We start from the raw sequence: 17,097 nt of genomic DNA, 5'->3' as shown, positions 1-17,097 counted from the left end.
GCTAAGGCCAGGGAGGTACTGGTTCAGCAGCTGGAGGCTATTAAAATGTGGCACAGGCTCCCTTCTTTGTTCTCAGATCAATTTAAAGTGCTACTAGCCCCCCGGGCCTGGAGTTAAATCCCAGGAACAGGGACTGGAGACTATTCAGAGGAATCCTGATTCTCAAACACAGGATGCCATTTTTATAAAGTTATTTATTGAAGTAACAGACTTCTTAAAACCCATCCACAATTCTACCCGCCCCACTCCAAGCACATTCACTGTTTCCATTTTTCCATGTTCTCCTCCATAGCTAATACAATTCGTATTGCTCTTTTTACTCCATCAGTCATGCCTAGATGTCTTTTGTCTCCTCCCCACTTCTGAAGGCAGTTCTACCCAAACTATTGTCATTTCAGTTTTCTGGGATTAGTAGAAGGGTTTCCTTCATTCTCTGTGTCTCTTGGCTCACTCTGCCCCCACCACAAACACACACACACACACACACTCCAATATTAGGAAGATGAAATAATAGTGTATCTTTTTTAAAGATCTTTATTGTTTAATGCATTACATATGCCCTCCCTTTCCCCCCTTAACCTCTTCTGGCCTACCCCAATAATGTATCTTGAAGTCAGAGAGGAACCTGACGATGCCACATATTAAACTTTATAAACTATATGAAATGTGCTGCTCTCTCAGCCTTCAAGTTCTGCATCTGTAAAAGGGGTTAATCTATCTCCTAGGTTTGTAATGACATTAAGTGAGATAAGGTATATAAAACGCCTAGCACACTATCTAGGTTGCACACAGTGCTCTAAATCTTATTTTTAAAATTACTAACAATGACTGAATAATTACTATTTTATTGGTATACTAAGTTGTATTAATTAGTATAAATTATTGAATAGTATACATTTGATGTCAATTAACAACAACAACAACAAACAACAACAACAAAAAACCCAACCCTAACTGCCTTATAAATGAAAAAATGTGTTTTTTTTGACATAGTAATTAGTCTCCAAGGTGGAGGGCTCCAAGATTGGTAAATTCATGGAGCAACAATGTCACCAAGGCAATTTTCATCTTTGCTCCTGACTATTCTTGTCACACTGGCTTTGTCTGCAGGCATCTCTCTTCATGTCTGTAACTTGGCTTACACACAACCATCACCACAACCAAGTAAAACAGCATCCAAGAAAGAAGATACTGTGTGTGTGTGTGTGTGTGTGTGTGTGTGTATTACGGTTTGTTGAGTATTTGGTTTTTCAGTGTGTTTGTTTGTTTTTTTAAAGATAAAAGAGATTATTCCATTTCTGGCCATGATATATAGGAATTGCTTTCCTGCCATCAAGAACTACAGAACTGAACAAAATATATGAAAAAAGTCCCACCTGTTTCCCACCATGCACACAGGCAGTGAAGAGAAAGGGGAGGAAGGCCAGCTCTACAGCTGCCTGGCTTTCTTCCTGGACACATTTCTGGATCACAGAGCAGGAGGAGGACCAGAGCTAAGCAGGGTGCCTCTCTGAGTTTGGAAGACAGATAGCAGAGTTTGGGGATGTGGGGTTTAGGGCAAGGGGGTGCATGAGTACTGGAGAGATGAAAGCTTTACAAAGAACCTCCAGCACTCTGCTTAAGGGGAACCTTTGAGTCTTTAGTTAAATATTAAGCTGCATAAACTCAGAGTAAGACTGCACAAGGCCGGGCCATAAAGCAGCTCTTGATGCTGCACAATTCTCGGTGTTGGCACAGGAGTGACAGCTGTGGCACTGGAGCCAGCTAGGTGGAGTCTTCTCTGGATACCTGGGCACTTAGCAGAGGCTCCAGGGAGTCATGCCCTAGTACAGCGGTCGGCAAACCGCGGCTCTAGAGCCACATGCGGCTCTTTGGCCCCTTGAGTGTTCTAACGCCACTTCTTCAAAATAGACTCGCCAAGGCTGAAAACCAACTTTTGTGCATGGGCCACGAAGTTTCCATTGCTCTGTACGTGCATGCCTGCACGTGGAGGTTTGTGGAAGAGCCACACTCAACGGGCCAAAGAGCTGCATGTGGCTTGCGAGCCGCAGTTTGCCGAACACTGTCCTAGTAGTAAGGCTAAACTAACCCTAGAGTGAAGGCTAACACCTTAACAAATGTGTGTTTTTTTTTAAATCCTCAAATGTATCAAGTTGTTTTTATTTTTCATGTAAGTATGTCTCATGCAATATTTAGACATGCTTGTACTAAAAAAAAAAAAATGGCTCATTGTTTGAGTTCAAGGTTAACTGGGTGTTCTATGTTTTTATTTGCTAAATAGGGCGACTCTAGATAAAGGTACTATGGTTGTGGAAGATGTGAATATGAAGAGAAGCCGAGTGAAGGATTTACAGAACCTTGGTGCTACCTTCTCGGCTTTTCCGTGAATCTAAAATTACTTCAAGATAAGCTTAAAAATATAGTTTATAAAAGATTTTTAATGATACAAGAATATGTTGTTGTGTGGGGGAAAGGGAGTTGTGAGCAGGAAACAGAGCTATGTATTCATTATGATACCATCTAGGTATGTTTTTTTAATGAAATGCATCCTGAAAGTGTAAAAACCACTGAAATACATAAATATTAACAGTGGTTATTGGTAAATGATTACCTTCTTTGTTGTTTTATTTTCTTTTTTATACTTTTCAGATGTCCAACTTTTATATAATAAGCAAACATTGCTCTTAATAATAAACAATGTTTAAATAGTTTTTAAAAAAATCAAGCTGATGTGCAGATAAACTAACTGCCTGACCATACACAGCTTATCACTTTTTAAAGGAAGATAATAAAAAAGAAAGGAAGATAACACAATCCAGATACTCGGCAATGCCTAGCCATCAGTAGTTCCCAAATACACAAAGAAGCAGAGAAATGTGACTCTTAAAAAAATACCAGAAAAAAATACCACTTCATGGTGAAATTAAAAAAAAAAAAGAATTTAAACATCTGCTATAAATATGTCCAAGAATTCAAAGTTAAACATGAAGATAATGAAGACATAAATAAAAAACTATAAAAAAAATAATGAAATGGAATTTCTAGAGCTGAAAAATATAATATCTGAAATAAAAAATTCACTGACTGGGTTTACCGGCACAATCCACACAGCAGAAGAAAAGATCGATAAACTTGAAGACATAGCGATAAAGGCTATCCAAACGGAAGCACAAAGAAACGAAAAGTTTTTTAAATAACCTAATGGGATCATATCAAGTGACTATCATAAATATAATGGGAATTCAGAAAGACAAAAAGGGGAGTGGGCAAAATATATGTATATTTGGAGAAATAGTGGCCCAATTTTTTTGAAATTCAATAAAAATTAAAAATGACAAATCTTAAAAGTTTAATAAACCCCAGACTAGACACACACACACACAAAAAAATCACAAAACACATCATAATAAAACTAGGAGCCCAGAGCGTGATTCGAAATCGTGCGGCGCCACCCACCCACGAGTTTCAGGTCTGGCCCTGCCTCCCTCCCCAAAGCAGCCATGGCCGCTGCTGGTCAGGCCCCGCTTCCCTCTCTGGCCCTTGAAGCAGCCACAGCCACTGCTGATCAGGCCCTCCCCCCAGCACAGGCACATGGAGGTCCCTGCCGCTCTGCCCTGACCCTGAGCGTGCAATCTCCTCCTGTCTGATCAGCCCGTTATGGCTTCCTGGTTAATTAGCATATTTTTCATATATACATATATATATATGATTGCTGAAATCAGTGATAAAGTTGAAATCTGAAAGGTAGAGGAAGAGATGCATTTTATACAAGAGAACAAAGAAAAGAGTAATGACTAATTTCTTGTCAAAAAACACTGCAAGTCAGAAGACAATGAAATGACATCTTTAAAGTACTGAAAGAAAAGGAAACGTTATACCCTAGAATTCTATCCCAGGGGAAATAGTATCCTTCAAAAATAAAGACAAAACATATTTTTTAGGCAAACAAAAGCAGAAGTATTCTATGAGAAATGTTAAGTAAGCTTTTTTTAGTGGAAGGAAAGTAATACCAGATGGAAATTGGGAACCACACATGAAAATGAAAAGCTCTGAAAATGTAAGCATAATGATTAATATGAGACATTTTTTTCTTATTTTAAAATTTCTTTAAGGGATAATTGCTTAATGAAAATGTAAAAATGTATTCTGAGATTTATAGCATACATAGAAGAAAATTAATGAAAACAATAGTACAAAGAAAGAGAAGGGGAAATAGAAGTAGAGTGTTGTCAGGCTCTGATATTTACATGAGGTAACCATGACAATTTAGAGACACAGATTGTAAACATCAGAACATTAAAAAGAATAGCAAACAGGTATATCTGAAAGTCAAAAGAGGTAAAATGGAAAACTTTAAAAAAAAATCCAAATAAAGATAGAAAAAAAAAAAAGATGAGACAAACAAACCAAATAGGATCATAAACAAACTCAAATATAGTAAAATTGCATTCAATCTAAATGTTTTAAGCATTTTAATTATAAGGCAGAGACTGTCAGAATAGATAAGAAAGCTAAACCCAACTACATACTATCTACTAACATTACACTTTAAATGTAAAGTCACAGATAGGTAAAGGTTAGAAAAAAGAAAAGAAAAGAGAAAAGAAAAAAGATATACCATGCAAACAAATATGGAAAAAATATCTGCAAAACATATCTGACAAAGGACTTGTATTCAAAAACTATAATGAACTCTTATAATTCATTAACAAGAAGAAAAACAACTCAAAATGAGCAAAATACAGTTAAACGACACAGGCTTAAACTGCACAGTTCCACTTACACACAGATTCTTTTTCTTTTTTAAAAATATATTTTTATTGATTTCAGAGAAGAAGGGAGAGGGAGAGAGAGATAGAAACATCAATGATGAGAGGAATCATTGATAGGGTTCTTCCTGCATGCATTGATAGGGTACTTCTCCAATGAGGAGCAAGCCCGCAACCCAGGCATGTGTCCCTGATCAGAATCGAACCCAGGACCCTTCAGTCCACAGGCCAATGCTCTATCCACTGAGCCAAACCAGCTAGTGCCATAGATTCTTTTTTTATACCAGACACAAGAATAAACTCAAAATGGATTAAAGACATAAATGTGAGATTCAAAACCATAAAAACCCTAGAAGATTACATAGGCAGTAAAATCTTGGACATTTCTTGTAGTAAACTTTTTTCATGATTTATTGCCTCTGGCAAGGCAAAAAATAAAATAAAATAAACAAATGGGACTACATCAAACTAAAACGTTCTTGACAGCAAAGAAACATCAACAAAGTGAAGACAACCCCAGTTGGGAGAACAAATTCACCAAAGATACATATGATAAGGGGTTAATAAGCAAAATTTATAAAGATCTTATAAAGATCTTATAAAGATCAGAAAACCCCACAAATAAACCCAATTTTAAAATGGGCTAAGCACCTGCATAATAGACACTTCTCCGAAGAGGGCATACAGATGGCCAGTAGACATATGAAAAGATGTTCAATGTCACTAATCATCAGGACATGTAAATTAAAGTGACAATGAGGTATCACTTCACACCTGTCAGAATGGCTATCATAAATTAATAGACAAGTGTTGGTGAGGTCATGGAGAAAACAGAACCTCATGCTCTGTTGGTGGGAATGCAGACTGGTGCAGCCCCTGTGGGAAGCAGTATGGAGTTATCTCAAAAAATTAAAAATGGCCCTAGCTGGTTTGGTTCCGTGGATAGAGCGTCAGCCTGTGGACTGAAGGGTCCCAGGTTCAATTCTGGTCAAGGGTACATGCCCAGGTTGCAGGCTCAAACCCAGTAGAGGGCGTGCAGGAGGTAGCTGATCAATAACACTCTCTCATCATTGATGTTTCTATCTATCTCTCTCCCTTCCTCTATGAAATCAATAAAAATGTATTTTAAAAAAATTAAAATTGGAACTGCCTTATGACCCAGTAATTCCACTACTGGGAATATATCCAAAAAACCTCGCAACACTAATTTGAAAGAATATATGCACCCCTATGCTCATGGCAGCATTATTTACGAATACCCAAGATTTGGAAGCAGCCCAAGAATCCATCAGTAGATGAGTGAATAAAAAAAGCTGTGGTACATTTACACATGGAATACTACTTGGTTATAAAAAAAGAAGGAAATAACCTGGCCAGCGTGGCTCAGTGGTTGAGCATCGGCCTGTGTGAACCAGGAGGTCACAGCTTGATTCCAGGTCAGGAAACATGCCTGGGTTTCAGGCTTGAACCCCACTGTGGGGCACGCAGGAGGCAACTAATCAATGATTCTCTCTCATCTACTGATGTTTCTATCTCTCTCTCCATCTCCCTTCCTCTCTGAAATCAATAAAAATGTATTTTTTTTAAAAAAAGGAAAGATTACCCTTTGCAACAGCATTGATGGACATTGAGTGCATTATGCTAAGTGAAATAAGCCAGTCAGAGAAAGACAAATACCATATGATTGATTTCACTCATATGTGGAATCCAAAGAACAAAATGGACTAACAAACAAAATGGAAACAGGCACACAGATAAAGAACAAGGGAAGGGGGTGTGGGGCAGGGTGAATAAAAGTGAAGGAATTAAGCAAAGAAACTCATACATACACAACAGAATGGTGATTACCAAAGGGAAAGGGGGTAGGGGGAAGTAGAAGAGTGTATCAGGGGATAAATGGTGATGGAAGGAAATTTGATCTGGGGTGGTGAACACACAATATAATATACAGATGACATATTGTAGAATTATATACCTGAAACCTGTATTATTTTATTAACCAATGTCACCCCAATAAATTCAATTGAAAAAGCAACAACAACAACTCAAAAAACGAGCAAAATACATTTACCCTTGAACAACACAGGTTTGAATTGCATGGATTCACCTATGAGAAGATTTTTTTCAATAAATACAGTAAATGTGTTTTAAATTCCTTACAATTTTCTTAACACTTTCTTTTCTCTATTGTAAGAACATAGTATCCTATATAATAAAAGCCTAATATGCAAATTGTCCCCCTTGGGCAGTTATTTGATTGAGATTTTGACCTGGAGACGGGGAATTCGGCCACTCACTATGTTGTGCACTGAGCAGCAGGGGGCAGCGTGGAACATGGCGGGCATTGGCAATACAGCACTGGCAGCGGGCAGCAGTGGGATGCTGTCGGCCCTGATGGGCCCCAATGAGAGCAGGATGACGGTGGGATGGTGGAGCAGGTGAAAGGGTGGTGCCAGCCAAGGAGGGTGTGAGTGGGGGTCTGATCACCCCACCAATCACCCCACACATGGTGACTGGGGGCGGGAGGGAAGGGGCGAGGGGGTGGGGCTGCCACCCAGCTCCCAGGTGCTAGGGGAGCTGGGCTGGGGGCCCAGCCCTAATCAATCACCCTGCAGGCAGGATGGTGGAGCAGCAGAGGGGGTGGTGCCAGGCCAAGGTGGGGGTGCCGGGGGGGTGGGGGTGGGCTGCAGAGCTACGAGGCTAGGGATATGAGCTGGGGCTGTGAGGCCGGAGGCTTGAACTGAGACCCAATCTCCACAGGCCACCCTAAGGGGCCTCACTTGGGCACAAATTCATGCACCGGGCCTCTAGTATAATAATATAATATACAAAATAGGTGTTAACTGACTGTTTATGTAATCATCAAGGTTTCAAGTCAACAGTAGGCTATTATTAGTTAAGCTTTTGAGGAATCAAAAGTTAATTGTGGATTTTTTTTTAACTCTCACCTGAGGATATTTTTCCATTTATTTTTAGAATGAGTGGAAAGGAGGAAGGGAGACAGGCAGGGAGGGAGAGAGAGGGGGAGAGAGGAGAGAGAGGTAGGTTTGACAGCGTCTTATAAATTTAAACATAAACCCAACATATGACCCAATAATACATCTTTGAGGTATTTTCCCAAGAGAAATAAAAAACACACATCCACACAAACACTTTCTTGCAAATGTTCATAGTGCCTTTGTTCATAATAGACAGAAAATGGAACCAACCTAAATGTGCATCACCTGGGGAATGGGTAAATTGGTTTACATCTCTATAATGGAATACCGATCAACAATGAAAAGGAACGAACTGCGGAGATATACAGCCGTGCGGATGAATCTCAAAGCGCTGTACTGTGTGAAAGAAGACAAACATAAAAAACTATATCTGTGTGAATCGATTTGTATGAAACTTTAGAAAAGGTCAAAGCTATAGTGGTAGAAAGTGCAGATCAGCGGTTGCCAGGGACTGGGTATGGAGGGAGGGGATTGACTACAAAAGAGTATGAGAGCCCTAGCTGATTTGTAGGCCTATGGACTCAAGGGTCCCAGGTTCGATTCCGGTCAAGGGCACATGCCTGGGTTGTGAGTGGGGGCATGCAGGAGACAACCAATCAATGATTCCCTCTCATCATTGGTGTTTCTGTCTCTCTCTTCCTCTCCTTTCCTCTCTGAAATCAATTTAAAAAATTTTTTAAGAGCATGGGAAAATAGAAATATTCCTGCCCTAGCTGGCTTGGCTCAGTAGATAGAGCGTCGGCCTGCAAACTGAAGGGTCGCAGGTTTGATACTGGTTAAGGGCACATTCCTGGGTTGCCGGCTTGATCCCCAGTGGGGAGTGTGCATGACACAGTTGATCAATGATTCTCTCTCATCATTGATGTTTCTGTCTCTCTCTCCCTCTCCCTTCCTCTCTCAAATCAATAAAAAAAGTTTTTAAAAAAAGAAATATTCTTTATCATGATTTTGGTGGTTATATAACTATCACATTTGTAAAAACTAGCCCGGCCAGTATTGCTCAGTGGTTGAGCATCAACCCATGAACCAGGAGGTCACAGTTCAATTTCCCGTCAGAGCACATGCCCAGATTGTGAGCTTAAATCCCCAGTGTAGGGCATGCAGGATTCTAAATTATTGATATTCTTCAATTAATGGTGTTTCTCTCTCCCTCTCCTGTCCTCTCTAAAATCAATAAAAACATATTTTTAAACGATTGATAAAAACTAATCTGTTACTTAACTTGGTGAATTGTATATGTAAATAATACCTCAGGAAAGCTTAAAGACAATCACTTAAAAAAATAAAACAGTAATCATAGGAAAGCTGGAATGACTACATATATTTTTTTTCTAAATATATTTTTATTGATTTCATAGAGGAAGGGAGGGGGAGAGAGATAGAAACATCAATGATGAGAGAGAATCATTGGCTGCCACCTGCATGCCCCACACTGGGGATGGAGCCTGCAACCCAGGCATGTGCCCTGGTCAGGAATTGAACCGTGACCTCCTGGTTCGTAGGATGCCGCTCAACCACTGAGCCACACCAGGCAGGCTGGAGTTGCTATATTAATATAGCACCAGTAAAAAGAAGACCTTTCCAAGAACCTCTCCCAGGCTTCCTCTCACATCTCACTGGGCAGAGTTCCTTCATGTGTTCACACTTAAACCACTCACTGACGGGAGAATGAAGCTTATGAGGATTCTAGTGTACAACCTGAGAGAGCTCACCTGCAGAGCAGTCAGGTATTACTCATGGGAACCGAGGATGGAGCCAGCATCCACCCGCCCGAGTCCTGCGTCGTTCCCCCCCCCCCCCAACCCTCCCTCCCCCCGCTCCGAGGCAAATGACTCAACAGAAATGGGTGGATTCCTTAGCAAAGTGGGGTACTATTGTGAGGACAGCTACAGCAGCTGGAAAAGTATTGATAAGATCCCACATTTCAGTGACTTAGCCACCCTTAAAGCTCAGTTCTCCGGAGCACATTGGAGGCAGTTTCCCTTCACGGAGAGATTTAGGGACTGCTGTTTCTTCCTCAACTGTGGCTGCTCTGTCATCTTAGGCACCTGCTTCCAACTAGCGGGCAGGGGACGAGAGTCTGAAGAAGCCACACAACTGCTCTTTAACCTGCTTTCCTCACAATCACGCATGAAATGCTGGCTTGCACTCACTGGCAAGACCTCGGCATGGAGCCACATCTAGATGGAGAGGGCGCTGGAAATGCAGCCCCCACAGGAGAGCTGATCCCCAGCGATAATTCCGCCCTGTGGAGTGGGACACGTCGTGATAGGCAACTGTTGTCTGCCACGGTGGAGGTGGGGATACTCATGGTGGAGTGACAGATGAACCACTTCTACCCCAGAAATTCGTTCTTTACCCTTTGTCAAGTATTCCCCCAACAATGTTTTGCCATCACTGTTATTCCTGTCCCCATTGTAAAAACATGGGCATTAGATAGCATGTGCCAGGTCAGAGGGCTTTTAAAAATATGTTTTATTGATTTTTTACAGAGAGGAAGGGAAAAGGATAGAGAGCTAGAAACATCAATGAGAGAGAAACATCCATCAGCCACCTCCTGCACACTTCCTACTGGGGATGTGCTCGCAATCCAGGTTCATGCCCTTGACCGGAATCAAACCCGGGACCTTTCAGTCCATAGGCCGATGCTCTATCCACTGAGCCACACCGGTTAGGGCTCAGAGAGCTTTTGTAAGTGACAGTGTCAGAATGTTCATCTACCACGAGTGACGTTAATACGAGTTCCTCAACCTTTATTCTAAGTTGCCTGAAGAAAAATGCCACTACTTCTCTCTTCGTCATTTGACTTTTGGGGTTTCTGGCACAGGTGAGAGCGAGAAGGAAAATGTCTGAAAACGGGCCACCCAGGCGAGGAGCAGGTGTCAGCCTTACATTCACCCCGTTCTCCTTCGTCACGGGATCGCGGACCATGGAAACCCTACACCCGCCCTCTTTTCTAGAGTAATGTTGACCCACGTCTGGGCAAACAAGAACAGTTCAGAATGACTGTGTCTGTTCAAATAAATCCTAACTCTCTCATTTTGTAGGAATGATTAATTCCAATGACTTGGGTGACACGCTCCCCCCCAAAATAAATTGTTTCACTGGGTGGTTTTTTTTAAAATTATTATTATTAATACCATGCATTGAAGAGTGCCAAACTTTTCTTTTTCTTGGTTTCATCATAATCTTTGACCATCCCTGGCATTCCGAATAGCATACATGTGCCCAAGATTGCAGCGGGAGGACAGGAAGGGCTCAGAGCACAAGGGGAGGGTTTTTCCAATTTATTAAGATAACGGTACCATGCACACTTCATTTTTTGTTGTTGTTGTTGTTGTTGTTTTTATTAAACACAAAACCCCCACTTTCCCTAAAGCTGCCACTGGCTGATGAACAGGTTGGAGAAGAGGATGCTAGATAAGTTCATTCTCATTCAAGAGCCTTGCTACATTGAAAATGTGTTTATTGAGGCTGAATTTCTTCTCCTAGAAGAGAGAGCCTCATTCAAGCCATTCACCTTTTTAATCAGAGCTCAGGAACTTTCCAAGTTAATTTTTCAAAGCAATTTTCTGCTGGAAACCCAGCACAGAGGTGGTCAAACCCTCCACTGGAACTGCTAATAACTCACGTTATAACTCAGTTGGCTCCCTGGTCTGCACTTTGCATACTTTGTGAAATAATTTTAATATCCCCATAATCACTTTAATATACTGTGTAATCTTGGACAGGTTACTTAGGCTTTCTGGGCCTCCAATGCCTCATCAGTAAAATGAAGGGGTTGGACTAGGTAAGTGGTTTTAAATTCCTTTTTCCCCCCAAATACAATTTTACATGGCATTCCATACGAGACAGGAAATGACACCCATTTGTACAGACCTGTTTGTCAAGCGCTGTGCCGGATGCTGGGATACAGAGTGGAGTGGACCATAGCCTCTGCTATCATTGTAGTGGCGATACAGTCACATGAACATCGGACAGCTGTGTAACTATAAGACACCTGCATTGAATGCAGAGCTAGGGGTACGCCAGGGCATTTGGGGGGTACCAGCCTGAGGATGTCTCAGAAGAGTGACGAGGAGCTGTAGCAGACGCCGTCTCTTCATGTGTTTCCAGGAAGCCTTGGTGGACAGTCCCACGCACGCTGCTAGTGGCCTGCCTCAAGTTCACCCACCTGCCTGCGTCAAGACTCTGGACTAGGACAGGTGCACCCCATGCTGGATGATCTCAACTGAGCTGCAGAATCAGAGTAAGTGCCTGAGGCTCCCCTCTGTCCTCCGGGGGACAGGATTGAGGCAACTTCTATAGCAGCGGTCGGCAAACTCATTAGTCAACATAGCCACATATCAACAGTACAACGATAGAAAAATCCTTTGAGAGCCAAATTTTTTTTTATAAATATATCAATATTTTATTGATTTTTTACAGAGAGGAAGAGAGAGAGATAGAGAGCTAGAAACGTCGATGAGAGAGAAACATCGACCAGCTGCCTCTTGCACACGCCCTACCGGGGATGTGTCCGCAACCAACGTACATGCCCCTGACCAGAATCGAACCCGGGACCTTTCAGTCCGCAGACCGACGCTCTACCACTGAGCCAAACCGGTTTCGGCGAGAGCCAAATTTTTTAAACTTAAACTTCTTCTAATGCCACTTCTTCAAAACAGACTCGCCCAGGCCGTGGTGTTTTGTGGAAGAGCCACACTCAAGGGGCCAAAGAGCCGCATGTGGCTCGTGAGCCGCAGTTTGACAACCAAGGTTTTATACCTTGGGAATACATGCTTTATCGACTTGCTCCTGTTTCCTGACTGTTCCCTCTGCTCCCTCACCACTGTTCTCTGAGATCATGTCTCAAATCCAAGTCAGTGTGTTGGGTTTGCTTTCAAGACAACCTACCCCGTGGTCGGCAAACTGCGGCTCGCAAGCCATATGTGGCTCTTTGGTCCCTTGAGTGTGGCTCTTTCACAAAAGACCACAGCCTGGGTGAATCTATTTTGAAGAAGTGGCGCTATAAGAAGTTTAAGTTTAAAAAATGTGGCTCTCAAAAGAAATTTCAATCGTTGTACTGTTGATGTTTGGCTCTGTTGACTAATGAGTTTGCCAACCACTGGCCTAACCCAAAGGAGTGGCCATGTGAAGAAGCGTGGAAGGCATGTCAGAAGGAGGGGGCAGTGGCAAATGCTCAAAAGTAAGAAAATACAGAGACTAGGGAACCCTAGGCAGTTCAACACCGGCTGGATCATCACACGTGAGCTGTTTACTACACAGCTTCCGGTGTACATTATCACCCATCTGGCCAGGATGCCCTCAGCCCCTCCACCGTGGTGTGCTCAGAGGAAGCTGGCTGATTCTGCTACCATTATTTTCTAACTGCTGCAGACAGACGAACAGGGCCCTGGGGTCGGGTAAAGAGAGGCCACTGCCTGCTGCTCTTGGAAACAATGTCCTTTCTCAGAAGCTCCTGTGACTGACAAGTCACGGTGTCCTCTCTCATCGAACCGGGGCCTGGAGTTCAAGGGCAGCTGACACCGCCCGATCACACGCCAGCCTTTCTCTGGAAGCAGAATTCATTGTGACTATTACCTCATGGTATTTAATCTGCAAATGAGGAGTTAGCCTTGAAAATGTCTCTTGAAGGGCAGGAGGTACGGACTAGAATTCTACAGCAGGGCGGATAGGAAACTGGTTCCTACATTGTACCACCGCACAAACGTGATAAAAGGAATGGAGATGAAAAGAGTAGAATGAGCGAAAGCGAAACGAATAGCACCGAGGTGAGGTGAGGAGAAGCCGGAGGTGACACCCCTGCTTTGAGTCCTATTCCTTTGCTGGAGGGAGCGCCGCAGAGGTGACGGCAGCTCTCTAATCACCATCCTTTAAAAGAAAGAGCCTGGCAGTTATAATATTCCCGGAGTCCACAGGTAAAGAGGAACCAGTGGCTCGGGGAACGTGCAGCTCTCCGTCTGCCGTGCGGAGACCAGAGTAACATTCCTCCATGGGTCCCGAGTCCAGAGGCTGCTGCGGGATGTAATGAAGCGGTTGCAGACCTCCCAGGAAATGCCGTGACAGAGTGCTCAGAGGGATTTATTTCTCAGGACATCCCTCCATATAGACGGACGGCACCAGGACAGATAGAAAGCTCACGGATGGTCTATAAATTCATAATTCAGGGGTAGCTCTCAGGGCATCCGGAAGAAAGCACAGACCGCATTTACTTCTGTGGATCTCCCACAAATACTGCTTCTCTTAGCTGAGCTTTGAAATATGTGGAGGAACAGGACATGTGGACGGTGTCGGTTCCACGCAGCTGGAACCATCTGTTCCATCCGTCCAGTCCACCAGCCCACCTGGGGCAGACCGGACATCCTCCTGTGAGCACGCCACCCCTGGACAGGCCGGAAGGGGTTCAGAAGAGGGACACCCCTGGTTTCAGGGCAGGGAGCCCAAGATTCTTTCAGAAAGTCACTTTGCACGCGTCCTAACTCAGAGGCAAGTGGGTGTGACCAAGATCCCACAAGTTTCATGTCACAAAGCATGGATGCGACCATTTCAGCCCAGAAAAGAAGTGCTAAAGCCAGCATTACAAACCTGCTTCCGCCAAGGGAGAAGGAAAGCCATTCCGTCAAGTACAGCAGCCAACCCCCCACCCCAACACCCCAATATCCGCAGGGACTGGGCCCCAGGCTCCCGTCCCCCGCCGTGGGCGCCTGAAAACGCGGATGGTACCGACCCCTGGATAGACTATGTGTTTCCTATACACACATACCTATGAGGCAGTTTCATTTAAAAATCAGGCACAGTGAGGCATGAACAACAATAACTAGTAAAAGGGAGCAATTATGGCAATATCCTGTGGGTCAAGCCTCTCAAAACGCGTCATGGAACTGACCTCACCCTTCCGGTGATGCCATGGGATGACACAGTGATGAGACGAGGCGGGTGAATGACGTGGGCATCGTGAGGGAGCCTCAGACTGTTCTCTGTGGAAGTTACTGCAACGCAAGCACCTGCCACGTCGCTCCCTCATCCGAGAACCTAGATGGCTAACACGTAACTAACGTGTAACTAACGCAACTAACGCAGCTAACGCAGCTAACGTAACTAACGTAACTGACGTAACTAACGTAGCTGACGTAACTAAAGTCAGGCTGCGCGTCTTCAGTGTGAAGGCGCCCCACGTCTCTCAGGATGGAGCGGACAACGCGAAATTTCGTCCTGCTGCTCAGAAGGGCGCACAATTTACATCTTATGGATTGTTTCTTGTTTTAAAATATATTGTGATTGATCTCCGAAGAGGGAGAAAGACATAGAAACATCAACGATGAGAGAGAATCATGGACCGTCTGCCTCCTGCTCGTCCCCACACTGGGGATCGGGCTCACAGCCCGGGCCTGTGCCCTGACCAGGGATGGAACCCTGACCTCCTGGTTCATAGGTTGATGTTCAATCACTGAGCCATGCCGGCTGGGCTATGAATTGTTTCTTTCTGCAATTTTCCATTAATATTTTGATTGTGGGTAACTGAGCGCTTGGAATGTAAAACCCTGGATAAGGGCGACTACTGTGCCCATGAAATGCCACTCCCTGGCACCTTCCAAGTTTGACAAAGTTTCACAACGTACCCCTCTGCTAAATGACTTGCCGAGGTGGGTTATGAGCCACGAAATGGATTAAAAAAAGGAGACATGCCAAAGCCCGTTTGGCTCAGTGGTAGAGCGTCGGTCTGCGGACTGAAAGGTCCCAGGTTCGATTCCGGTCAAGGGCATGTACACTGGTTGCGGGCACATCCCCGGTAGGGGGTGTGCAAGAGGCAGCTGGCCGATGTTTCTCTCTCACCGACGTTTCTAGCTCTCTATCTCTCTCTCTTCCTCTCTGTTAAAAATCAATAAAATATCTTTTTTTAAAAAAAGGAGACATGTCTACCAAAAATGATGGCTCGGTTGTAATTAATCTATGAGCTGTTTCCAATAGAGAGTAGGTAGGGAGCACAGGGGTAATAATCCTAGATTTTCAGAATAATTCCCGGGCCATGGGAGCTTACTCTGTTCTCTAACACTGCAAGCAACACATGCAGCCCAACCTGAGGGGGGCGAGAATTCAAGAAAAGGGAGGAGCAGCAGAGACAGAGTTAGCTGGACTTTAGATAAATCACACCATCTTGAGGTTGGAAAGGTCATCCTTCAGGTCAGCTTGTCTAGGGCCCATCTAATGTAGAATTCCCCTATGGCTGCTTATAACTGTAGGTATTTAATCTCTGGCTGAATCCCCTTTAGACAAGAGATATCACCATCAAAGAGCTACCTCTGGACAAACTAGGCCAATTCTGTCTTGTGGCAATTTTTACCCAGTGACTCAACACCCTGAAGCAAGTCCATTCATCCTTTGAAATGCAAAAATTCAAAATATGCTGAAGATAACCACTCAGAGTTCCCTGTTATCTTCTCCAACTCTTCCAGAAGAACCTATTTCCACACAAGGTACCTCCTCTCTGAATAATCAGACAGACGTTAGCAATGAAAAATATGGGATGCCCAGCTGAAGTTGAGTTTCAGATAAACAAAGAATCCTTTGTTAGTATAAATACGCTCCATGTAATATTTGGGACATACTTATACTAACAAAAGATTCCTTGTTTATCTGAAATTCAAATGCAACGGGTCATCCTGTATTTTAGCTAGCAATGCTCCTCTGGGTGCATGTTAGTTAGTAAATGTTTATGAAATGTAGTGGCTGGCCCGCCCGTGTGGCTAAGTTGGTTGAGTGTTGTCCCATGCACCAAGAGGTCGCTGATTCAATTCCCAGTCAGTGCACATGCCAGGATTGGGGAATGCCATCCCCAGTAGGGGATGTGCAGGAGGCCGCCAGTCCATGTTTCTATCTATCTCTTCTCTCTAAAAAAGAATCAAGTAGGCCAAACCGGTTTGGCTCAGTGGATAGAGTGTCGACCTGTAGACTGAAGGGTCCTGGGTTCGATTCCAGTCAAGGGCATGTACCTTGGTTGCAGGCACATCCCCAGTGGGGGGTGTGCAGGAGTCAGCTGATCAATGTTTTTCTCTCATCGGTGTTTCTAACTCTCTATCCCTCTCTCTTCCTCTCTGTAAAAAATCAATAAAATATATTTTAAAAAGTAAAATAAAAATAAAAAAGAATCAAGTAAAACTTATTTAAAGTGTAGTGCCTAGGACTTAATAATCCAGTTGAACCCAGAAATAGAGCTCAAGTGCATGGGAGAAATGAAGGAGGACCCACCCATACTTCTGTGTAAAGTGCCTTCCTGGAGGGCATAGAGCCCTCTTCCCCAGCTTAGTGTCAAGGCACAAAGTCAATCC

This window comes from Pipistrellus hanaki, assembly GCF_964339955.1.
Source record: "Pipistrellus hanaki genome assembly, chromosome: 18".
In the NCBI taxonomy this organism is placed as follows: domain Eukaryota; kingdom Metazoa; phylum Chordata; class Mammalia; order Chiroptera; family Vespertilionidae; genus Pipistrellus; species Pipistrellus hanaki.
This window is presented reverse-complemented; position numbering follows the sequence as displayed.